General features: G+C 40.0%; 1 protein-coding gene across 2 annotated transcripts in view; it reads left to right on the top strand.

The window, feature by feature from the left end:
• The first annotated feature begins 4,115 nt into the window (after positions 1–4,115).
• Positions 4,116–25,598, top strand: part of KCNJ15 (potassium inwardly rectifying channel subfamily J member 15) — a 36,526-nt gene continuing 15,043 nt past the window's right edge. The window contains exon 1 of one of the 2 annotated variants that reach the window (XM_033011225.2): positions 4,116–4,169. The gene's annotated coding sequence lies outside the window, so the exon portion shown is untranslated. Of the gene's footprint in view, positions 4,170–16,913; positions 17,062–25,598 lie in introns of those variants that run through there. The other variant, XM_033011224.2, reaches the window with a different exon arrangement.

The following is a 25,598-nucleotide window of genomic DNA, read 5'->3' as shown; positions in this document are numbered from 1 at the left end:
GGCCCAATTCAGCACCTTCTGCCATAGCAGCGCTTGCTCACCACTGAATTGAATGGCCATTCATTCAGTCAGTATGATAATGGGCAGATCCTGATGGCTTGCTTCATGCAGACATATCATTGAATGAGCCACTGAATAGGATTTGTCCCCACACATTTATAAGAAGCTGTTTAGATCCTCAGTTAACCTCTGGACCTCTAATTGCTGAAGAAGGATGTAGGAACTTCGAGGACAATTACCTAAGGGTAGGAATTCACCCTATGATTACTTAACAACAGACTCAGAGTACATTTTCAGGATTTTGCTCACTAGGAATGGTTAAAAAGTAGCCAGAATACAGTTCTTACATAATAGGAATCTTACTGATATGTTAACCATTGTGGAAGATGATGTTCTAGAACCTAAGATTTAATACTGCAGTGGTTCCCACTGCATTGCAGCTTTTGTACTTGTTTATTGCAGGTTGTCTGACAAAAAAGTGCTGAATCTTGGCTCTTGTGCTGTTAGAAGTGATGTGTCATGTGCCTTCAGTCATAAGTTTTACCATTGGCATAATGTCTTCCAAAAAATTAGCATATTTTCTGCTCCTTGGAAAATATAGTGTAGTTTTATCAGTAAAAATACTACAAGATTTTGGCTGTCTGCTGAAGCCTCCTTTGGATTCTTGAGTTTGCTTACTAGGGTGTCACACTGACATTGAGTTTTAGCTTTCACAATAGCAAAAGAAAGGGACTTTATAGCAGCCACTGCAGTTAATGGATGTCATTGTCTTTACACTATAACTGTAGTCTCATTAAATGCAGTTTCAGCTGAAAACAGTTGTCCAGTGACAGTGACAAGAAGAATAAAGCAAATAAAAAAGTTTAATTTGATAAATGAGTGGGCAGAGTAATTGATTTTCTATCCCAGTGATTTATGGAAAAAACAATGACAGTTGTTCAAATACAAATAGGAAAGAATTAATTTATTCACATGTAAACCCCATATTGATCACTGAGCCTCCCTAACCACTCACAAGTCTGACCATCACAAAGTAAGTTTTGGGAAATAATTTTCCTGGCAATCCATTTCCCTTCTTAGTATAGGTGCATTAACAAGAGAAATTATTTTTTAAGTGGCTGGGATGCAAACTGGTTTGGTGATCCATAATCTCAACTAGGCTTGCAATTCTGATCAGTTTAGAACAATTCATTAGACACACAGCTCTGCTTTTGCACATGGCCAGCATTTTTCTGCTGTAACCAGCTAAGCCCTGAGTTCCTGCCTAGACTAATGGGGGACAAGGCAGTTTTTTACCTATGCTGCCACAAGGTCGATGTTTAAACAGTGTTCAGGTCAGGACACTTATGACACCCTGACAGCCAACCCCCTCACCAGATGTACCTCTGATGCTTTATTTTAGTATATGGCAGTTTTCTTTTCAACAGCCATCTTGTGCAGGAGGGAGGAACACACAGGTTCAGTGCTCTGCCTGTTTCTGTGTGGTCTGGGATTACTCCTGAGCAGAAGCCTTCTGTGACTGAAGGAAGCCATTCAGTTATCCCAGTTCTTGGTGGAGAGTGTAAATCAGCTGATAGCTGTATAAATCACGGGCACTATCTCCAAACACTGCAAAAGCCTGGCCTAGTTCCCACAAAAAGAGTGTGTGGCTGTGCTCAGAAGAGGTCTGCCAAGGGGTACTTCTGAGTGCCTATGTTCCCAAGGGTTAAATTTTGAGTGCCCCCATTAAACACATTATTTCTTGCTGTCCAGTAAACCAGGAGCAAAACAACAGGACAGAGTAGGAAACCCTGATCTCCAACTGGGCTGCAGCATATTCTGAGGCTACTTGGGTGTGATTTCAGTAAGGGATTTGGATGGCACCAGACTTCCAGATTTTAGGTGATTTGCCCAAGAATCCAAAATATCAGGGCTTCCTACTCTCTTTTGTTGCTTTACCCTTTGTTTACTGGAGAGCATGCAAGAGTGTGCTTATGGGGCTTTTCTGAACTCTCTAATATCACTAATCAGCATGATCTCAGAGTTTTGTCTATATACAGAAAATCAGGTGCCTATCTGCAAATTAAAACCGGCCAAATGACCTGCTTCAAGCATGTAGCTCCCTTGTACAACTGTTTTCCAAGAAGAACAGTGCAAAGGTAAATTTTGTCCCATCTTGTATTGTGATAAGTGTGAGAGACTTTTCAGATTTGCCCATTCAGACAGTTTTCACAGGAACCAGGTAAAACAGTGATTGAGCCATCTAAGTCCTATAAGGAAGGACCACATGGCTCAGTCATTGGGTCTGCCACCACACCCTCCCCATACCCCACCAGTACTCCAGCCTGGACCCCCAGACGCAGTGATTGCCAGGATGTCTGTGGCATCTTGCTTGGATCTGTCTGCGGGAGACATCATGAGTGCCAAAGGAGGCAGAAGGAGATGAAAACCTATATAAACATATAGTGCATGAAATTCTGCAGTTTCCATGCTTTGACTTCAACCATAGCTCTTTCTTCCACTCATGTCTCCCTAACCATGTCTGAAGATGGCTTTACTGCCAAGCCATTTTTGTTGTAATTTATTTTCTTTACATTACTGAGATGAAAATCAGCATACATCAGTGTAGACACTGATACGCTTTCATATACATATTCTGTTTAATGTAACTTGAGGCACAAAACCTTGAAACTTTAACAAATTCCAAATTCTGCTGGCCCTGTCAAACTGCAGAATCCCTGCCTGTCTTTCCTAAGAGAAGACTGTTTTAATAGATCTAAGAAGTTGCAAAGATTATCTCTTTGTTACCTTCAACACCTGAAAATCACAGTCATCTCTCATTTGAGTTTTCAAGATTATTGTACTGCACACATTGTTGTGTTTCCATAAAACTATAAACACTGATCAGGTATTTCCAACAAAAAGATCAGGCTTTCTCCCAGAGGCTGTAGGGTCAGCTTTGACTATTGCACTGTACTAAAACAAAGGTGTTTGTCTCAGTTCTGCTAACTAGATAGCAAAATACATTGCTGTCTGTTGAGGAGCCAGCAAGCTGTGAGAAAGACAGCATGCGGGAATGGCTTTAGTCCAGCATCTCTCCATGGATCTGTATTCCTCAGTGCATGTGTGTGTGCAGGTCAGTGTTGTAAGTGCGTGGTTTACTCCCATGTATTAAAGTTATGCATGTTAGATATAGAGAAAAATTACATAGAAATGTAAATGACTGTGGAAAAATGCAGGCTAGAAAAGCTGCATATATTCTACAGGAGTATAAGCGGGGCTCAGGGGTTTTTTCTCCATGCTATCATTTCTGTGGTAAATTATTAGTCCATTTAATTTACAGTACTCATAAGAAATGCCAACAGGCTATTTCCCTAATCCAGATGGATCAAAAATAAAGTGATACAATGTACTTGGAATTTTAATATCAAGGATGAAAACACTAAAACTTTACAAAGAATCAACATTGTAAACAACCCATGTTTTATGTATTTAATTTATCTGCTTAGTACAGAGGCAGCATCTGTTTTCAGTGAGATGCCTTTTTTTTTTTTTTTCCCCTAACTCAGCAGCTGGGATAAATGAAATAGTAGTCAAAGACCAAATTAACAGTTTGAGGGCCACAAGTCTGCTGGAATGAGGGGAAGGGAGGACAGTTGAAGAGGACAGTGACAGGAGGAATTGTAACCTCCAGATGTTCCAATAATAACTCCCAGGCACACAATCTCATAATGTGGTATGTACTATGCTCCACAGTAGACCGCTCTAGCTCAGGCAAGTTTCTTGCACTGCTGCTAATTCTTCTGTTATCCCTTTCCTCCCAGAAAACTGCAGAAAGGAGATGAGAGAAGGAGAGGATCCTCTGAACCCACCACACATCACTGATGCTGGCAGCTCCTGAGAAGACATGGGCCACAGTGTTGCGATAGGAATAAACCTGCCTCCCTCCACTCTGTAACTGGAGAGCCAAGCATTTTGGCCTCAAGTCACGTTCTTAAGCTTCTCCCTGGATTCCAGCTTCCAAAATACCAAAGTATAAATTCTCTTCTTTCTTCTTTGCTCTCCAGCTCTCCAGCTCACCACCTCAACCTTCTCCAGCAACTGAGAGCAAGGAAGCTGAAGGAGAAGTCAGGAACGGTTCCGACTAGAAGAAGCAACAGAGGCTCAGTAACAAACAGAGCAGAATAGAGGTGAGATGAGTTTCTCAATCCTCAGAAGCTGACTGCCAACACACTCAGGAGATGCCATCAAGAAGAGGAGCACCTGTCTGCTGAGGAAGGCAAGGAGGAGGGACCAGGAATAAATGGTGTGGAAAGGTATTTGTGGGTGCATGGCTACGTGGAGAGAGTGAGGGACCAGCATGAATAACAAGGAATAGTGAAATGAGCTTAAATTGCCTTTATTCTAATTAAGAAAATTAATAGGGCTTTTAATCATCCTCATTGAAATATTCAAGTTTTTACCACAACAGATTTCCTGACTAGAATCAGGGCTCTATCACAGCTTGAATAACCGAGACTCTCCATTTAAGTATCTTTCTAGCCCTGCATTTTCTGTTAGGGGGTCTGAACCTTTCTTCGAATTAGGTCTTTCCATACTGCTAGACATGTAAAAAGAACTGAGTGGAATTGAGAATAATACCCGGAATATTATTCATTTCCTCCTCTCAATGGCTGTGTGGCACTGCAGAGTACTTGTTGCTGGTTTTCACTTTAGGGAGATTTATTTGCTTTAAGTGGCACACTGGAGTTAAAGTGTACAATTCTGCAACCCCTACCCCCCCCCACCCCTACTCCCAGTTGCCCTACCCTTTGCAATACTTAATACAGCAGCCACAGTATGAGCCTGTCCCTGAAGAATGCAGCCTGGTCCCCAGAGAGAGGATCACCTGGCAAGGAGCTAGAACATTTTCTATGAGAAACCTTGCACAAATGCAAGCTGACAGTGCTGATAGTATTAACTACCTTGTAGTTTTGCACTGCAGGGGTCAGAGATGACTGAATGATCTCAGAGACAGTATTTGCAGTAATATCTTTACACAAAAAGGTCACTTAGATAAAGTGGCAGTTAATTCAAAACAGAATTTCAGACTTAGCTTTGCCTTTTTCCCCCTCTTTGAAGGAAATGAGAGGTGACACAATTGGATTACACACACATTTTAGGCTTTTTCAAAAACCAGGATATTATTTACTGAAAAGATTGTAATAGTTCCAAGCTGATAAATGCAGTACATTGTTTTTGGCATGTGTATCAACTCTTAAAACAAATACTATTTACCAGAAATTTTGTAGAAGCTCCTTTGGACTTTCGACAGTCTATTAGGTAAATATGGGCTTTGTAGCACTACAGGAAAATGTACATTTTTACAGAAGCTTTTCAAAGTTTGGCAACACCATCCAGACCAACCTTATTTATTCTATAACAAAGCTCTTGAGATTCACTTTTTAAGACTCAATTGCCAAAGTCCACAATATTCGGCCTACTCTTAACATGACAGTAAGAGAATGAGGGAGATGATAGAGGTGTACTTTGCTTGGCAAATATGTCAGGAGCAGAGATATAAAAATAAGAGTCTGAAGTGAAACAGTTCCAGAAATCCAGGAGAAGCAAAGGACCCCTTCCTTCTCCTACACCAAGGTATCTGAGATCACAGGAGGTGAAGGTGGTCTGGTGTGCCAAGGAAGTGTGAAAAGATCACTTCTAGAAAATACCTCTGCTCCTATGTGCACACATGCGCACAAAACATATATGGCATCTAGTACAAGTGTGTGTATATAAATTCAGGTTTTATTTATACACTGGTACCTATCTCGATGGAGATATAGATATAGACTACAATTATTTTAATTTCATTGGCTTTCATTTCAGAAACTGCTGGCAACAGGTACAGTAGCTCTTTCAAGGTGGACCACTTCTCTCAGCTGTCTCTTTCTAGCAGCCAGCTAATTTCATCTTTGCTAGAGCTCTGTGAAAAGTTTTACTTGCTGTGGAACTACAAATAAGGAAGGATTCACCTGCTTTGGAGTGTGTGCCCAAAACCAGAACTGGCAGGACATCTTGTAATGTGTTGCGTCCAAATACTCTCTTGCCAATGCTGGAATTAAATTGTCTCACTCAGTTTCGATAGCTCCAGATTCCTGGAGGTTCAACTTATTGGAAATCCAGAGCCCTTTCCATGGCCTAGGCCTGGTGGCCAAGTTCCAGAAAAAATCGGTCTGGTTTACTGTGTTCTTCTGGACAGAGTGGGTGCCTTTTTGGCCAGCCTATTTTCTGCAGAATGCAGGAGAGCCACGTCAGGGCCCACTGTGTGGCCAGGACCAGATGTTGTCCTCTTGCTGTCCGAAGCGAGACAGTCTCCATCATCCAGGTGGGAACTCAGGGCTGTCCCCTGAGACAAATTCACCTGTGTAGTACTGTGAGCTGCCTGCTTGGAGTCTGTGTCTCCCCCATACCTGGCTCTGTAGTATCTTATCCATGTTATTCAGTGGAAACCTTATGGCTTCAGTCATGTTAGAGTGCTTTCCTGTTTCTGTTCACCTGTGGAAAGCACCTCAAACCTCCTGTGTCCAAGTATAGGACTGTATTAAAGGATAGATCTTGGATGTAGTCCTCTAAGGTGGTTTTTGGTGACTTTTCAGGCTACTTGCAAGGATGAAGAAATCTCACTACAGATCAGCTGCAATATATTCAAGGAAGTGATAAAAAACAAAGTGAAGGAAGTTATTGGAAAGTACACATAGTTAACAATCTAGATGAGCAATAAAACAGGGCTATATGGGGAAAATGTAAACAATCCAAGGTTGAAGGGAAACAAAAGAAGTAAAACTGTCTTGCAGAAAATTGAGCAAATCACTATGAGACTAGACAAGCAGGGGAAGATCTGAGGAAAGATGAAGAAAGCAAAGCACGAGAGCAGTGAGCTATAGGCTAATTTCTGTGGAAATGCAGTTGAGCCAATAATACCAACAATTAGGGGATAAAAAGAGTGGTGAACCACATACCACAAAGGTGAAGTAAATATGGAGGAAATATTTTGAAGCCTGATTTAGCCAGCTTTAGAAGCTTGCAGTCCACCCTTCAATGCAAACACAGTAGAAACGTTTGAATGGGCTCAGTTCCTTCATCAGAAAACTCTGCTCCAAGAAAGAGTTAAAAGTGGATATCCTCCAAAAAGAGATAGATAGTACAGCTGGCCTTTTATGGGCTGGAGGAACAAATTCTGACAAATCAGAAAAAAAATCTGAAAAGGTACATTGGAGCAAGTGGAGGTTCAAGGTAACTGAATAAAGAAAATAGCTGAATGAACCCTGAGGAAAAGAGTTCCTTTCATTCCAAGCAATCCAGAGGTATAAGTTCATTGTCCTGATGAAATCAATTCTCAACAGGCTGCAGTTAGCTGCAGAGTGGGGAGAAGAGACAGTGTGACTTCAAACCAGGTTATGTTGCTGTGGCCAAGGTATCAGTACTGTAGTAGTACATGGAAAAGCATGGAGAGTGGAGGCACTCCACTGTGACTCCACTGTCACTGTTTCTGCTGGATTCATCGTAATATTCAGCTGAGATACATTGTGGGAAGTAGAAGAAACAGGGAGCTCCACATAAATGCACTGATAAAAGCTATGCTTGAACTCCTACACAACAGTGCCATAAGGTTTTATGGGGGTTAAACAATTGTTTCAGATAAAAATTTAGTGAATGACAAAACATTGTGAATTCACCATCACTTTGCTTTTAATCAGGTGCTAAAGACACTAGATGTATTAGAGGACAAAGCCACAAATGGTCTAATGTTAAGGTCCATATGCAGGTGCAATTGCATATCTGACAGATAGTCTTAGATAGCATACAAAACTGGAGGAATTATTTAACAATAATTGTCATGTAGATGCATTAATTGCAACTAGGAAAAGGAAGTTATAAACCAAACAGTTTATTTTGTGCACTTTGTAAACTTCATCTTTGCTAAACATTCTATTGTGTTTGAGATTAAAAATATTGCATTAAAGTGTTATATTTAATGTCAAATACAAATGCATGAACAGTATGTTTTTGTGGACTGAACAATATAGTCAACTGAAGTAGATAATCAGGCACCCAAGGGCTGAGGTTGGAACAATAGTAGATGTAAAGTGCAATCCTTTGAAGACAAATGAGGAAAATGAAAGGAGGGTAGGAGGTGAAATCAAGGCATGGGAACGATCGAACCTGAAAAGATTATGACGCTGGGAATACTGAATAAATCAAACAGATAACAGAATGTCAGAGATAGTCATGCAAATGCAGCCAAGGTCAGTTCAACAGGAAACAGATTGAATGGGTTGGTCTGAATGGGTTCAGCTAAGTGGGTTGGCGCCCTAGGCAGGGATGGAGCCAAACTGGACTCAGTGGAGGAACAAGTCCCCGGGCAGGGACAAGCAGCAGCACTGCTCTATTCCTGGTGTCTGCTGAAAGCCTGGGAGATGCAGAGAAAGAATGCATTTAAAGAGATCCTTCATGGTTGCCTGCAAAAGTTTTGATGCATAAATTAAGGTTTCAGTGTAACTTGTCTTTGTATTCCTGTACACCAGATCTGATACTGAAGTCATCCTGTTTCTAGAAAGCCTATCTCAGATATTCATGCAGCTTGTGCTTTAAAATTTGTGACTGAAATCCCTGTAAGACCAAACCATGGGCTATTAACTTAAAGCTGAATATTAATCAACTCTTCCACAGTATTAAAGATCATATTGCAACTAAATTTTCTCTGCCTGTAATTTAGCACCAAATGAAGCTGTAATCTGGAGGGTGTGCATCTTCATAGACTAGACCTACTGAAACAAATACATTTGCACTCTCAGAGACCTTTGGACAGCTCTAGTCTTTATTGTGGCCTGTAAGGAGACTGGCTTTTCCTGTCTGTACAGTATCTTTCAGACATATTTTCCGTGAATGATAAAATCAGGAGAATATGTGGGGGTATATGAGGCCACCTGGGTGCTATGTCTTAGTAGTGGCATGGGTTTTTGTTTTGGGATTGTTTTTTGCTTTGAGTGCTGCTCATAATTTCTATCCTAATGCATAGTCTGTGATCTTAAAGCCCTGAGAGCACTTTTTTGAGCATGGGTACCTGTAGTTCAGCATCTATATTTGTGCTTTAAGGCTCCTTCAAGTGTCCTGCTTTTGTAAAATGCAGAGCATCTAATGCCCTTGGAACTGACTTACCTCGACTTTTAGGAAACCAGCTAACTTGTGTAAATGGATTGGGAATGTGCACCCTTTTACTTCTTAATGAACTGCTTGAGAAAAGCAAGTATCCCATCTAAGAGACACTCAAAGGGAAAAAACAGACGCACTATCCTGTCACTTGTCTTGTTGGGTGGCTGTGTCTTGGAGACTATATTTAACATCGCTTGTCAATAGTTGTCTCTGTAACCCAAGTGTTCCTGATATGAATAGGGTAGTGCTGGCATTAAAGGACACTCTTTCTTAGTTCAGTAATTCCCAGTTAAATCTCTCTTCTCTTTATTTGCGGCCATTTGCAAGCCTAAACAGTCCTTGAAAACATTAAAATCAGGAGAGGTCTGATTTGTTTTTCATGCTTTTAATTTTCTGCTTTACATGATGGATGGTAGGATTTATTATAGCTCAGAGGAACAAGGCAGTTGCTATACAATCTGCCCCAGGCAAGCCGTCATGGCAATGGATGTAATAGCCATGGTCCCTGAAAAGATTTTGCTTAGACTTTCTGAAAGAATTCACCTTTGGGGCAGGGAGCAAGCATGGAAAAATGCAGCCCTAAAGGTCAGCATTTTGCAATGCTTATGGCATATGAAAATACAAGGTTGCGATGGAAACTGTGGTGCAATCACAGTGACAATGGGTGAGGCCAGCACCCCTCTGCCATCTTCTTGTCACGAAACAACCATTTTCTTCCCTGTAATATCATGACTTATATTTTACTTCCTCTCAAAGTTGAGCTCAGTAGATAAATGATGACAATTTTTCCTTCTACAAAATTTGATCTTAAAGTTGAGTCTTTTTAGCACTGTATGGACAAATGCTTGTACTCTGCTTTTGGAAGACCACTTTCCTAATATTTTTGTAGTAGGGATGCCTTGATCTATGTTGGTGATAGTAAGCCTGGGGATAGTCTTTGTACGTACACCCTGTGCTGCAAACTCTGTACCCTCCCCTTTATTACCCTTTTTTTGTGCACTTTCAGTAGTGTCATATGCTCTGTCAACCTCAATAGCTGTCTGTGGGCTCACTTCACAATCCTCTTTGATAAAGTTTGGCAAAAGTACACACTTCAGTTCCTTTCATTCAAGCCAGAAGTTATTTTCCAGGAAGACACATTTAAAATGCACAAAGGTACTTGTTTAATTTGTTCTGGCTTTTTAGTACTGCTTCCTGAGAGGCCATCTAGTCTGGGCATCTGAAACTGGTAATAATAATGCCACATTATTGTCCCAAATACTCACAGGCTTGTACAGCTCAAAGAAAATGAGTAAAGAAAGTCCAGAACAGGTATTTTCACAGAGATCTTATTGCTGCTCATGAAAATAATTTTCCAAGTAAAATAATCCATTATTTCTCAAATGAGTCCAAAGCAGAACTCCATTAAAATATCACTGATTTTTAAAGGTAAGGAAAAAACTAGCCTACCTGATAGAGACTAAGAAATTTGTTTGAGAATTAGAGATTGTGGCCCCACAGTGAAGAATTCAGAGTGGACGCTCCAGATTCAGTGACCCCAATAAACAAATCTGATAGGGAGAGATTTCCTTTCCCCTTTCTGTCCTCCAAAGTGTGCTATTGAAGATATGTGACAGGATATAGCTAGGAGGTATACTGAATATGCAAGTTTCTCTCTCACTAAGGAATGTTATTTGTGCCACAGAAAACACACCAATAGAAGGAGGGATCCAATGGCTGAGAGGCTGTGGCTTTCCAGCATTTCCCAGAAGGATTTCTGGTCATCAAAGCAGCTCTGCCTAGGGAAATTCACACTTGAGGAGAAGCCACAGGAACACGAGGGGGACTGACCATCGTGGGTCAAGTGAAGGAAAATGCAAGATCAGAGAAAGCTGCCTCCCTTTCTCATGGTCAGTGGTTTTTGCAGCTGGCTGCTCTCAGCCCTGCTTCTCCCAGCATCCCTTGTATCAGCTCTTCTGGACCATAACCCAGGGCCATTTCTTAGGCCAGATATCCTGTTTATAGCTGAGAGCAATTTTCAGGATTGGGTCCTGCAGAGCATAGTTCTCCATGACTGTGGATTTGATCCTATTGCAACAAAACCAATGTTATATTAGAGCAACGACCTGAATGACCTAGAGAACTGTCTGCTCTTCCTCTCATAAGAATGAGCACGGAATTGCTACAGAAAGCATCTTTGCCTGTTGGGGTGCTACCAGCAACGTGAGTAGACCATCCCCATGGAGACATTTATGCATCCTGCTGGCTCATGATGTGGCAAACCAAGTATGCACCCACCACAGTTTCAGAAAGCAAAGACATGTAGCTTAGTTCCAGGAATATGAGGTGAATTTTGATGCTTTGGACATTTTGATCAGATTGGTGGGGGCGGGCTAATTGAAATCCTTCTTGGATCTGAAGCCCACTGTCATTTTCAATCTGGTGTGGAAAGTCAGCTTGGATTTGAATTCCTGCTTGTGAATCTGCCCCACGTCTGGGCTAGAACCAAACCAGAGGATGCTTGTTTCCACAGCTGGGGAGAAGGCAGCCAAACACACCTGGGAATGGATGGCTTTTATCAGGGGGGCTCCTTAGTCTCCCGAGCTTTCTATTACCTGGTAATCTTTTTGACATCTTGGGTGGTAACATGTCAGTACTTCTGTCATCAAGAGACAACACCTCTGGGCAGGAGCTTAAATTTGGAAGCTGAGGTTTTCCAACAAAGTCCTTCCATCCCTAGCAGGACAGCAGCCTTGCTGAGGCTCTGAAATCCTGAGCCAGTTGGATGAAGAACAACTACCTTCCCTCATGTGAACAGATAAGACACATTTTAGCAACTGCAGTCTCCTTGAATCCAAATTACTTGGGATGAAGTCAAAGGTTTTGAAAGCATTAACTGCTGTGGTAACAGGGTTTCCACAAAGGTCACTGCTCACTTCATTGAGAACAGAGCTAGGCCCTCCTTAGCCAGATCCTTCCATGTGAAGCTTGTAACATGGAATAAAACCCCATTACGATTATATGTTTTTCATGTCCGCAAATCTCCCTTAGGAACTACACTGTCAGCCACAACCTCTCATAATGCAAAGAACATATGGTGGAGGGCTTGTACATAAACCACTGCTGTAAACCATAGCAGGCTAGGTAATGTGCTGTGAATTCCTTGGTTGGGCTGCTGTTGCAATGACAACAAAGAGGCGACAAAAGAAAGAAGATGGAAAAATGTGTATCAACTGTCCTAAGAGCACACATATACAGTGAGAACATGATTTCTGATTTCTCTGGAGTGCGGAGAATCATGTACCCATTAGCATTCACATGCCTGGAGAATTGCATTTCCGACAGCACCTTCAGGTCTGATGTTTTACCTAATCTCATGGGAATGTGCGTAATGAATTTTAGTCCTTTCAATTATTTTTTTTATTAAGAACTTCATCAATAAGATGCAGATGAGAGGTTGGATTTATAATTTAGATGAATTTTCTAATGCAAAAATAAGAGAGTATTTTAAAGCAATTAAAGAAAACACAGAGTAAAGAAAGTGAAAAGTCACACAAGGGCTTCTCTGTGTTTAAAAAGAACCAGTTTTGGATTAAGTACTTTAAATGTCTCATATTCACATGTTCTGGTTTGGAAAGTATATATTTCTACTTCCATACGAGAAAGTCAGTGAAACTTTAGCTGCAGGAGATATTCGAGTAAGATTATGAATAGGGAAATAAATTTCATGTTAGTTTCTTACTTTTAAAATTTAATTCTTTCATGTGCACAGCAATGTGAGTTTTTTAACCATCTTTAACAAATGTAATTTTAATCCTGGAAGTGTCTTGTACTGAAAGACTAGGTATAATTCAAATAATGCTTGACAAAATAGTATTTGGGCTTAATTCTGCACTGTGTGTTATATTTTGTTATTGTTAATACAAAGTGGATAGTTTCTGTTGCATTGGTTTTATAGTACTTGCTTTCAAATCAAGACGCATTTTGAAATAATGAGTCCGTGGACAACTTAGGCAACATTTCTACCAGCTTTTCATTAACTTTTCTATTGACTGAAGGCCTTGCTATTATTGATGCAATTTTTCAAAAGTCTACAATAAAAATAGAAAAAATAGCTTGCGTAGATTAAGGTGGAAAGCCAGCTGGTACATTCAAAAAACATTAGGTTTTAGCAGTTTAGTACTGAAATGTAAAAGAAGAGTCTGGGCTGCAGGACTGAAACGGCTGCAGAATGCAGAGCACCATGAATCATGGCAGAACAGCTCTGGCCTCCAGCCAACAGAACTGGACGCTTTACCAACATGTTTTGACTTGGAGGATGCACTAAAAATAAATGCGCTGTTACAAGAGATAACTTCTTGGTTTTTTTCCTTCTATCTTTATTGTATTTGTCATGAAACACTTCTAAGGTTTGGCTGTACTGTTATCCCAATGTTACAGAGGGAGCCTGAGTCCTGAGAGACCATGTATGCAGCAGTATTTAGGCATCAGTGTGATTTCTCTGGGAGCTGTGCTCCTCAGTACTCACAAGGATCTGGAGAAGGGTAGACAAGGCTTGGCTTCACACAGATATTTAGGTGTATGAAAGTATAAACAGGTTGTTAGCAGTTCTCAGGTGACATGTCTGCTCAGGATGTCTTGAACTTATTTTGTGCAAGATCCATTTCTAGTCTTGTGTCTGGTTCCTATATAACAATCCCAATTTTTTATGTCACATATCTGATTTTTAACTCCTGAATTTGGGGCTCACAGGAACAGAGAAAAAGAGATGAAGCTTGAAGTGTCACTGTGGTTTTTCCCCATCCCCACTGCACACATCCTCATGAGCTGAGGGTCACTCTCCACATGAGAAGCCCAAAGCACTTTTTCAATAAAAGGAAAACTGATTTCTGGATTGAGGATAAGTTGGAGGTGCAGATCTGATGTGTAGGACTAACTTTTCTGCCAGGTGTTCTAGTTTTATTGTCTCTTTTCTCAACTTAACTCTATCCAGAGCCAACATAAGAACTGTAAATGCCCTGAGCAAGCATCATATCATCATGGGATTTCCTGCTCAGCTTTATTGATTGAAGAAGTTTGGATATTTCAACTTATCTAGCCCAAACTTTTAAACTCTTACCTGTTATTACTGTAAGGAGACAGGTTTATGAGCTTTGGTACTGAGGTAAATCTGAAGAAACAACATGTGAGCTTATGTGTTTTGGAGGGGTGGACTAACAAATTAGCTTCTCCTTTTAGCCCGCCTCAGAAGCAGTGTGGGAACAGTCCAGGAGCGTGTGGTCACCCACCAGGAAACGATGCTTGTTTAAGATAGTTTTTTTTCTAATAAAGGAGGAGTAAATGCTGAGCACAGACAGCTACTGGCCAGCAGCTGAATTGTGGCAACCCATGTCCTGCTCTTCCTCTGCTGGCCACACACTCCTCTCATTCCTCTTGTAGGATCTCCCAAACTCAAGTGACCTCTAGATGAAGTGCCTCAGATCACTAGACTGGCAGAAAAGTAATCCTGCAGAAAGGAACAGACATATGGTACTTTCTGTCTGATTTAGCAAGCTGATGGGATTCACTGAGCATGTTGGACAAGCAACAGAGATGGCGCTAAGATGGGGAAGGGACAGCACAGTTAAATCAAAGAGAAAATGGGGGATGAGAAATTAGAAAACCGCTTTGCATGGCCATGAGCACTGTAGTAAACTCAGTCATCTTCTGGAGCCTCTCCATAGCTTCCTGGGAGAGAGGTTTTATAGTAATTTCCTGCTAAGGGCCTTGATCACCTGTGGACTCTGCTAAATGAATGAATGGAAAACTGATCAAAGAAAGGTATTTACATTTTCAAGTCACATATGCAAAGCTGGGAAATGCCCATGCAACTTAAATTCTGTCCTCTACTCTGTCTTCTGGAATGAGAGAGAGATCCACAGGTTATTAGCAAAACAGCACAGGAATTAAAAACTGAACTGTAGTGTGTTTGCACAAAGTGTGAAATGCATCATTCAGAGCACATCCTCGTATTACACTCTCCCAATGACCCCTCACAGTACAGCTGATTTCACAGGCACTGTGTAACCATGGATGCTGATTTGGGGGATGTGTGGGACTAGCACATTAGAAAATTCTTATTCAGTTATGATTTGGACAGTTTCCCAAACTTTGCTGGAAGAAAGAAGAGAAAAGGTATAATTAGGGATTTTTAATAATATATAATTCAGTTACAGTTAAATATAATTTAATTGGCTAGTGAAAAAGAATTTCTAATATAGGTGCTTCATCCCATGACATTGCAGAGGGCTCTGTAAACAGAAGAGCTTATCTGAAAGCAGAAAAAGACATTAACAAGCATATTTTTTTATATATGTATACAATGAAAACTGATAGGAGCTGTTGCCATATCCCTCATAGTATATATAGTGAAAGAGATACCAGTGCAACAGGTTCATGGATTTGGGGAACAATCCAAGCCGCGTGAAATTCTTTAGTCTCTGGCAAAGTGAAAAAAGTCACATCTAACTGTTGTCCTTTTAAATGTAAAACAGCTGCTGCCTACTGGCACTGCCTGAATGCCTACATACTTGAAGGCAGAATTCCAGCTTCTAGTTTCCTATGGTTGCCTATCATGACATTAATATCTGTTAATGACATTTAAATGTCTGTTTACCAATGCTGGTGAGGAAAGGAGAGATTTTGCTTTTGCTAACATGTTCTTTGTGAATTTGAGGTGGGCAGAATTTTGTTACTAAACCTCTCACCCTGTGTGTTGATCTCCTCTTCTCCCAAGCAAAAGGGAATGAAGTTAACCTGGCATCGGTTGGACCGTGGGATGTCCCTGTGGGTGGTGCTGAGCTACAGGTGTATTGGATTAGCCTGCTGACATATGTAATTCCTGGAAGCATTATTGCTGGGAATATGGATGCAGGAGAATGATATCCAAGGGCTATCCCATTAGCCTTTCTAGTGCTGCAGTGACTTCCCTTTCACTGCTGCTGTTTGCATTCAGTTCTAGGAATTCCAGCAAATACCAGAATGGTACCAATGGCAGTGTACCGGTTTTACAGATGGCAAACATCCACACCTCTTCCTCACGGTGTTCAAGCTATCCAACTTTCCTCAGTTCAAATCAGCACTATCTATGCTTTCTGTATCTATGGAACAAGAGCAGAAAGGCACTGAAACAAACCCAGAATAAGTCATCAAAGGAAAAAAGTGTTGTGGCTAAACAGATTGGAAACTTTGGTGGTCAGGGATTTCTGCTGTGTCCATGGCTGCTGCAGCTCAGTGTGTTACAGCCATAGTATGAATTTATTTCAGATGAGTTTCAGCCTCCCTTTTGCCAACAGGAAAGGGGTAAATCAATAATGTTGACTTTTTATTCTTCTTACTCTTTTCTTAGCATTATACAACCACTTGTAATCCTGTTTATTTAGGCAATAAGGCCTTTAAGGGACTTTGATCAGCCTGGCTAAAGTTTCTTCAAAGATTAACTGACGTTCTCTAAAAGTACATCAATTTCCTCTTAAGCAGGTATTTGCTTACCACGTAACTGGGTGTTGAGTGCTATGTAGTTATAAAGTTTGCTGGGCTCAGCTGTAGATTTCCTTAAGACATACTGCTGACATCACTGAGTCTCCTCTCGGACTATTTTTTTTTCTCTCTCTCTCTTTCCCCCTCCCTCCCTCTCCTCCCTCCCTCTCTCCAGTTTCTTTATTCAGGTAATTCCAACTCAGACTTATTCCAACTTGTTTTTGACTGACAGTGAGGGAAGGGAGACTCTCTGAGGGTTGTGTTTTGTGTTTTTGTTAAACCATGCACACATGCTTTATTGAAAAGACTTCCAACCTCTTATAAAAAAGATTGTTTGACTTGACATGACGATAACATCTAGTAAGGAATCTGAACATTGCTCTTTTACAGGTAAGAGGTATTTGTCAAAAATGCATACATGCTTAACAGTGCTTTGTAAACTGCGGAACTGAAAGCTAATGAGTAGGTTATTTTCCTATTTTTCTCTTATTTTAGTAATTTAAGGATTTAGAAACTGTCTATAAAGGAAAAATGTTTATAAGATTATGCCTTCTTGTGAACTTTGAGATACAGACAGTTTAGCAATGGTAAAGCAAAAGCTGTCATGGTTTGGTCTTTCCACTGATGCAAGTTACTGAACGTGAGGTTTGTATGTGGCTGATGTTTTTATATGCTGGGAAGGGGGGCAGATACTGAATGTATCTTTGTAAATGTTTGCCTGCCAGACACTTTTTCTTATAAATATACCTAGTGCTTTTTAGGGTCTTAGAAGCATATCTTTCAGTCAGCTCTTGTTCTTTTTTCAATGCAGAAATCAGTTTTCATTGACACAGTAGGAAAACTTGCCTAGAACATTATCCAGTCCCTGTTACCTATTTGTATAAGAAAAGATTATGTAAGTTTTCTGTGGTAGGTATAAAGAATGTAAACATGTCTGAGTTGGAGAACATTATGCATTTTCTTCCAACTTTTGCATGTGTCTTCATATTACTTGTTTACAACAGGTTTGGCTTATCCTCAATAGTCACAGTCTGAGCCTGTGGTGCAAATTCCCCTCTACTTCAGTCTAGCTTGTTTTTGCCTCCCTTTTTATTTTCACATAGGGATCATGCTGTAAAGAGATTTACAGATAAGTTCCTTTTTTCTCCATGACATTCTGGTCTGGTCGTAAAAAGGAGCAAAGCTGCATTTCCTCTGTGAACCAGGAGTACCTACATTACTTTTTAACTAACCTTGTTTCCTCACTTGCCTTTGGCTGTATTGTATTTCTAGGGTCTTTCTGATCACAGTGACCACATACTTATCTGCCAAGCCTATTGTCTGTGTTGTCTTGTGATACTATTACCTGCAATTTCTTCTTTTAAAATTGAGGGGGAAAAGAGGCAATTTGATATTACAGAAATGTCTTCTTTATTTCCTTGGTTGTAAAATGTCACGATGTTCTCTGCACTCTCTAATACTCGGCTTATAAGAGGTGGGAAACAAGCCTGGAATGTAACATAGTGCCGGTTATACAGTACAAACTGGCATTGCTTTTGTAAAGCAGAGTGTAGACGAGACCAAAAACTTCCCCAAGAATTTCATCCCAGTAAATGAGGCATGGCCTAGAGACAAAAACAGCAGCAGATGACTTGGGCTTCAGTCTTCCAACATACATACAATACTTCAGTCCTGTTACTTTTTATAGAATTTCAAATGAAAACAAATAGTTCTTTTTTATCCTGGCTCCTGCAATGAAACAAACAAGCCATCAACCCACAGCCCTGATTGGAGCTGAAATTTTTGTTTGTCCAGATTTCACTAAATCAATCTGGAATATTATTTCCTCCTCCTGTACTGTTTCTCTCTTGTAAGACACACAGTTGACATGGACAGGCTGTGTTCTTTGGGAACAGGTAGAGACCAAAGCTGTGAAGTACCATGCGGTACTCTTTCAAGAAACTTAACTGTTTTGCATGTTGACCCTCAGAACATCTTGAAATAAATTTTGATTCACCTTGCTTCCAGGAATAACAAGGCAGGTTATGGGATGACTTTGTGTTCTTTTTTTTTTTTTTTTTTTTTTTTTAAACAGATGGAAAAGTCTTTGCTTTATTGGTTATATTGTGTACATAAAATTAGAAAAATTATTGGAGTATCAAATAGTTAAAATCATCCTTTTCAGTCCAAATGAATTCACTAAATGTTAAATAGTTGAAAGCTTCCTTCCTGCTGAGCTTTCCTTAACTGGGATGAGAGAACATTCATGACTTGAATGAGTTACTACAGGTTTGAGGATCGTTTAACACTCAGTGTGTTTGTATCAGTAAACAGGGCAGAGCTGGAAAATGTAGCTCCCTTGTATTGGCTGTGCATGCATTAGAAATGTCTGCTCATTCTATACCTATCTGGCCTGAATGGTGTGAAACACATGTGGAGAACAGACAAAAACAGTGGATACATTATTAATTGGGCTGGAGGAAGGGATAAAAAAGGCAAGTAAGAACCATAGCATCTTTCCCTCCTTCTAAGTGTATGAAATTTTCTTTGTATGACTTGCACACTCTGAGGTTCACAGCAAGTTAGAGGTCATGGTCAGGCAGAAAGGGAGCAAGCAACAACATGAATGTTCTAAGTATTATCATCCTTTACTGGACAAAATATATGTTTGGACATAAGGAGGGTAGGCGTATGCTTTGGGATAACATATCTGCAGTCATTTTTACCCTCTGAGGAGAAATGTGTTTGGCATCTTCCAGCAGAACCTTTTGCAAACTTTGGGCTGCCTTTGGTGAAAGGTTGAAACTGGACTTCTGGGACATAGGTTGGACCCAGCATGTACCTCAAGGAAGTACCAGGGTCTTATGCAGATTCCCTATGTCTGCAGGACACCCTTGGAAATACTGGGAAGCCTTGAAATCTTTTAGTCACCAAGGATTGAGAATTCCTTTGGCCTCCTTGCTGAGGAGATCTGGCTTGCTTTGCAGGTGTCAGCAGTGAGCATTTGATCATTTTTTTTCTAGGCATTTCATTACTTGTAAAGCCCCTTCCCTCCCTGCACTGTGTCTGTTAAGGTATGAGAGCCAGCTGCCTTTCTGTTGTCTCCCAGGAGGGCTTCTTGATTAAGAAATGTCTTTTTTCCATTTGGTTCAAAGTAGCCCCTGCAATTTGACCTTCAGGGCATACTGCATTTTAGCTGGCTTTTAAGGTGGAAGGGAGGCCTAAAACTTGGGAAATGCATCTTGGTGACTTTTAAAACCATACTTGACTCATTCTTGGTTTGTTTTTCTCATGGAGATTGTCAGCTAGATTTGCCCATGCTTAAAGAGACTAGATAAGCCACCTTCTCTTTGTAAAACAAAAATGATAAAGTAAAATAAATTTTGACTGGAACAATAGTATGGCCTGATTAGGTTAATTTAATCTCCATTACTTTAACTGAGGTGATTCACTCTTGGTTAGGTCATAGTTTGCAGGATACCTCTCTGGTTTTACATTATGAACTTTTCCTTATCTACAACTAGCACTTTTGCATTTAAGCTACATGATAAAAGTGTTTATCTGTTGAATAAATTACTGTAATCTGTAGTGAAGGAGTATATATAACAGTACACCTACTTAGATGACTTAAAAGGTATATTCTTAGCATGAACTAATGAAAGGAAAAGGGAAAAATATATTATGATCAAAATTTCCCCTTTTCCTCACTAGAATTACACAGCCTGACAAAAACATGTAATAAAATACATGTTCACAACATTTTGACCAGTAAATAAATTCTTCCTGCTTAAATTATTTTCATTTCAGTCAATATTTTTCAAGGAAAATGTCAATCAAAAAAATGTTTCTGAGTTTTTCCAACCTTGTCCATAAAGATTCCTCTAAGTGTCCCCTTGTTTTCTGTTCAATGATGGTCCCGCTCAAAGCTGCCTACCTTTACTCCTGGAAACTCCCATGCCAGCTGTCCTCTCCTGAACCCCCTCCAGCCTCTCACCCAAGAAAACAGGCTTCAGTTTCCTGCTGCCTTATCCAGAAATAATGTTTCCTGAAAGTTTCCTTCCTCAAACACTTCAACACCAAACTTACCAACAGTCCCCCTCTCCACAATAAACAGTCAAACCACATCTCTGTGTACTGCAGCAATGGACAAAAGGACTGAGGGAAGACACGCAAATATGTGCTTTCTGCCTTTCCCAGCATTTGAGCAAGGATGGGCTTCACACACACCAAAGGTATATCAGCATATGGGAGGAGGTGTTTGAAAGATACAGAGCACTTGCAATTCTCATTCATTTTCTTAAGCAAATGACAAAAAATTCTCACAACAATGCAAAAGCTTAGGATGAAAAAAACAAAATATTTTAAGGCAACATTTATTTTATTACTGTATTAAGTTTCATTAATTGGCATACTTGGTGGCCTCTAAAGTACATCGTATTTGGTTTCTTGACTGTTCCCAGTTTACTGGTTTTATATCACAACTCCTTTTTCCCTAAGAACAGGCAGAAAGTAAATTGCTACAAGGGACACCATTTATGAGTTATAAATTAACACAGGGAATATCAGCTCATGGGTGCTGGCCTTCAATGTGCCTGTTACCTGTTGTGAAATGTGCTATGTAAAAGGTGCTGAAAGCTCTTGTCAAGGCACAAAAAAGAGTCAAAGACTGAAATGGCCTGCAGTGTAAAATGCTTCCACAAGATTAGAGGCGAATGAACACAACGCAGTCAGGTGTGGGAAAGCTAACAGTGTTATTTTTATCTATGTATAATGGACAAACAAAAGGTTTCAAGTCTGGTTCTTGTTCACACTGTGGCCCTTTTACACTCCTATGGGAAATGTAGGGACCAGAGCTGGTGGCATCACACCATGACCTCCGAGTTCATCTGTGAGAACAGATTTCAAGAAGCAAAATTCAGAGAATTATGCTGTACTTCAGTTATCTTTACAGAGGTCTAAAGGTCTGTCATACTTCCAGGAATTCTAATAATATATCTTATTTTTCCTCATACCCTTGCTCTTCTTGAGCTAATGATGCCAATACACTCAAGGCTACAAGCCTCACTCCCTGTCCTCAGTATGGGTAGTAACATTATCAGTGCTTCAGCCCAAGTCTTGAGGAGTGCCTGGTTCTTGAACTTCATTCCATCAGAAAAAACCAAACCAAACCAAAACAAAACACAAAGGGTGTACTGAACCTTAAATATATATTTTTTGGGAAAAAAATGTCTAAAATTTAGTGTTGATTTATTTTCCTGTCAGTGTAAAATAACCAAAGCTGTGACTTGATCATGACCCAGAATAACATCTATTGGTAGTAAATCTCTCTTCCCTTTGTAAGGTCTCAGGTGATAGGGAACATATTTTAAGACCATTTCTTAGTGCTTATGTGCAGAAATACAGGAAAACATTTAAGTGAAGCAATCCCAGTGATATATCTTCCTATAGCACCTTGGTGTGGGGTTCTGCCTTTGCAGATATATTTCTGGTTTGTAAGCAGTGAAAATGTAAGAGGGGGGCACCATGCCTTTAAATGCTATATTACTTCTTTAGATCTTATAGCTTTTGTTTCTGGTTGCTTTGTATGCTCTTAATAAACTTTATAACCACCCAAGCTGTCATATAAAGTCTGACAACGTCACAGAGATCAATAACCTCTGTGTTCTCACTAGAAACTTTGATTTAAGCATGCTGCTAATAATACAGTCTATATGAGCTCAAACATTAACACTGAAATCCACAAAAAAGCTGGGAGAAGAATCAGATCCTCATTCCCTAGCATCAGAAAAAAGCAACTGTCAAAGTTTCAGAATTTGCCGAATTCCTAAAACTCCAGGTGCTATTAACAGAAATTACTTCTGATCTTCAGCTTTGCTCAGTTTAAGACGATACATGTCACTAAATGGCTCTGTTTTAGTCATCTTCTCTCTTTCAACTGATTAGTGGCTCCATCTTGCTGAATGGCAGGCTAGGCATTGTGAAAAGTAGAGGCAGATTTGAGCTGCACTGTGAAAAGGGGAACTTTTGAAAGAAGTGGTGGTGACAAAGATGTAGGATGCAGGTTGTTCACAGGCAGGCCCAGATGGAGGTGCATAGGTAAAAACATCATGGATGAGGAAGCCTTTCACAGCACAAGCATGATGAATCCATACTTAGGTAAGGGACATGGTGGCAGTGTATATATTGTTGACACAGACAATCAAGCTGATGTGTGGTAGGGAATGTCACAGGCTAGAACCTGTAAAACAGAGCAGACATCCTGTATCTTGTTTTAGATTCCTAGATAGCTTGGTTTTACATAAAAACCTTGTGCATCTGCTTCAGTGCATGATTTGCATTCTTTTACAATAATTAAACTATATGTGTGATAGAAAGAGTATGTCATGGTGTGTAATCTTACACTGGATTCCACACTGCACAGCATGTTCTATGGGATTTAATCTGAAAGTCTTCATCAGCATGAGTCAGATTGACATGTATTTATTTAGCATATTCTGACTTAAAATACATACATGTACTATATAATTTACATATGTAAGACTCATGCTTCCAGGATGAGTGGGGGTACCATCACATATATTGGAACAGTTGATTTCCATACAAACAATAAATCTGGCACCTCACAGAAACACTGACCTTGATGTACAGGTACAAGGATAAGTCTCAGCTGTCTAGAAGTTAAGGATCTGGTCTTACCCCATCAGGTATTGCAAAGAAATGGGCGTTAGAGGAAGAAGAGGCAGACACTGTGTGGAGGTGTCCAGCTCTCTCCACTGACTCTGGTGCCTTAGAAAACTAGCTCAGACTAGACAGAAACCTTTTGGAGAACTAATGTGAACAGAGAGGAATTTCAAACTAGAGAATTTCAAACTAGAGAATTTAGCAATTGGCCTTGCAGTGCCTGTGTCTTTAGAAATGGCTCAGTTTAGTAGATGCTTGGCAGCCAAGTCAGAACTACTGTCTCACAATGAGTTTTCCAGATGTCTGGTATTCCCAGCCAAATTTTAAGAAAAACACTCCAAATTTCTTTCCAATGGAACTCACTGATAAAGAAGCATCATTCAAGGTATCCTAGGTGTGTAGTAGGCAGAGTCACCCTGGAAAAGGGGTGCCTTCAAGAAAACAAATCACTTCTTATCAGTGCTGATGCTGAACATAGCCTAGAATCAGAGCAAGTTATTTCTCACCGTGCTGTAGCTCATCAACATACTTTGCAGTTAGATGAACAAAGAAGAAGAAAACTTTAGATCTGCTTTAAATGATTTCAGATCTAACAGCAAGTGAGGCATGGAGGAACATGGAGGAACCTCCACAAAGGAGGAACTTACTAGATTAACATAATCACGAGCAGATATTTGTTCAAGTTGTAATGGGTCTTAAAATAGGTGTATTTTCAGGATTTTGTTGAAAGCTGGTGAAGGTGGAATTTCATGTATGTCAAATGGGAAGCTATTGTGGAATAGCATAAGAGAAGTCTGAAACATGAAGGGAGCAAAATATCACATGGAATAGACATTGATGAGTGAGAGGAATGAGATGCCACCAAAGAGCAAAAGAAAGCAGAGCTATGGGGACCAGGGCATTAACTATGGAAAGGTTAGGCTGTGAGTTTTATGGGTATGAAGTGCTGAAAGAGATGTTTGAATTAATGAAAGAGAAACTTATGGTCAGAGTAGAAGAAAGGAAGTAAAATTTCTAACCCAGAAGTTTGAATGATTTGGCCATGGAACAGATGAGAAGGACTGTGAACAAGAGACATGGTGGGAAATCATTAATTAATAAACTGAAATTCTGGATTTGAAGAAAAGGCAAATTTTGGAGATGCTGTGGCATCCAGACTGCCTGCAGACAAGAAGTCTGAACCATACAGCAAGGGGGGCAGAGGAATTGCTTTCGGAAAGGACGTGTCCTTTTGGGAAAGACTAGGTTTGGCAGCATGTCACCACATCAGTGAATGAAGGAGTTTTCTGCATTGCCATTAAGATGTCATCTGTCTGGAGGAATCACAGTCTCTGGGACTTTCAGCAATGGCACTATCTTAACCCCATTTGAAATATGCCGCTGCAATTTGATGTATTCATAGTCCTGCTTAGCTATTTTTTGCAACCACTTAACTTTAGCAATTGTCTACAAAATATGAATTCTGTTCAGCAACACTAAAATAACATATAAACAGCACTAAAATAACACATAAACATCTACTAGGTCTAGTTACACATTTCCCACCAAGTGTGTTTTTCAGTGAAAATAAATGCTTTATTAAATTAAATATTACAGGGAAAGTACAGAGGGTTAAAGATCAGGAGGTTTGACTTTTCAACTGAAAGAATGATCTCTTGTGGGAGATGTAGGTGATTTGCTCACACCCCAGTTATTCTTTATGCCTGGACTCCTCAGCCAGACTGTATTTCCATTGATGTATCAAGTCTTATAACAAGGCGACAGAAAGTAATTGGGGAATAGTGGTATTTTTTGTTCTCATAAATCAGGCTGCTTGGAAAACATCAAAGTGACTTCTGAAATTCACGGCATCTGTAAAACTTACAAAAAACAAGGTAGAAGTTGCTGAATATTGTAGAATTTTAAAAATAAGTTTGCGGTATTCTGAATGTAGTCGGAAACTATTCTCAGCATAACATGAACAATGTTCTATTCAGTCTAATTACTTCAGTGATCAAAGCTAGACCTTCCCAAGTTCCCAACTGTAAAAGATTGCAGAGCTTTTGAGATGACATGGGATCATAAAGGAACGGTCATAAAGATAAGGTATGTGTAAATAAACAAGAAAAATAACCTCCTTTGAGCATAAGGAAATGTAGTAACTTTGAAAAACAGCATGAGCTTTTTTTCTTGTTTGGGCACATTCTCACTGCTTTTTTTTCAGCCTGTTGTAGTGTAGCACCACAAGGCTTTTATGGAGGTTCCCAAGAAACTATAGGACAAAGAAT

This window comes from Tyto alba, unplaced genomic scaffold (assembly GCF_018691265.1).
Source record: "Tyto alba isolate M040663 unplaced genomic scaffold, T.alba_DEE_v4.0 Super-Scaffold_14, whole genome shotgun sequence".
Classification (NCBI taxonomy): domain Eukaryota; kingdom Metazoa; phylum Chordata; class Aves; order Strigiformes; family Tytonidae; genus Tyto; species Tyto alba.
The sequence above is the reverse complement of the archived record's forward strand: the minus strand, read 5'-3'. Positions and strand labels throughout refer to the sequence as shown.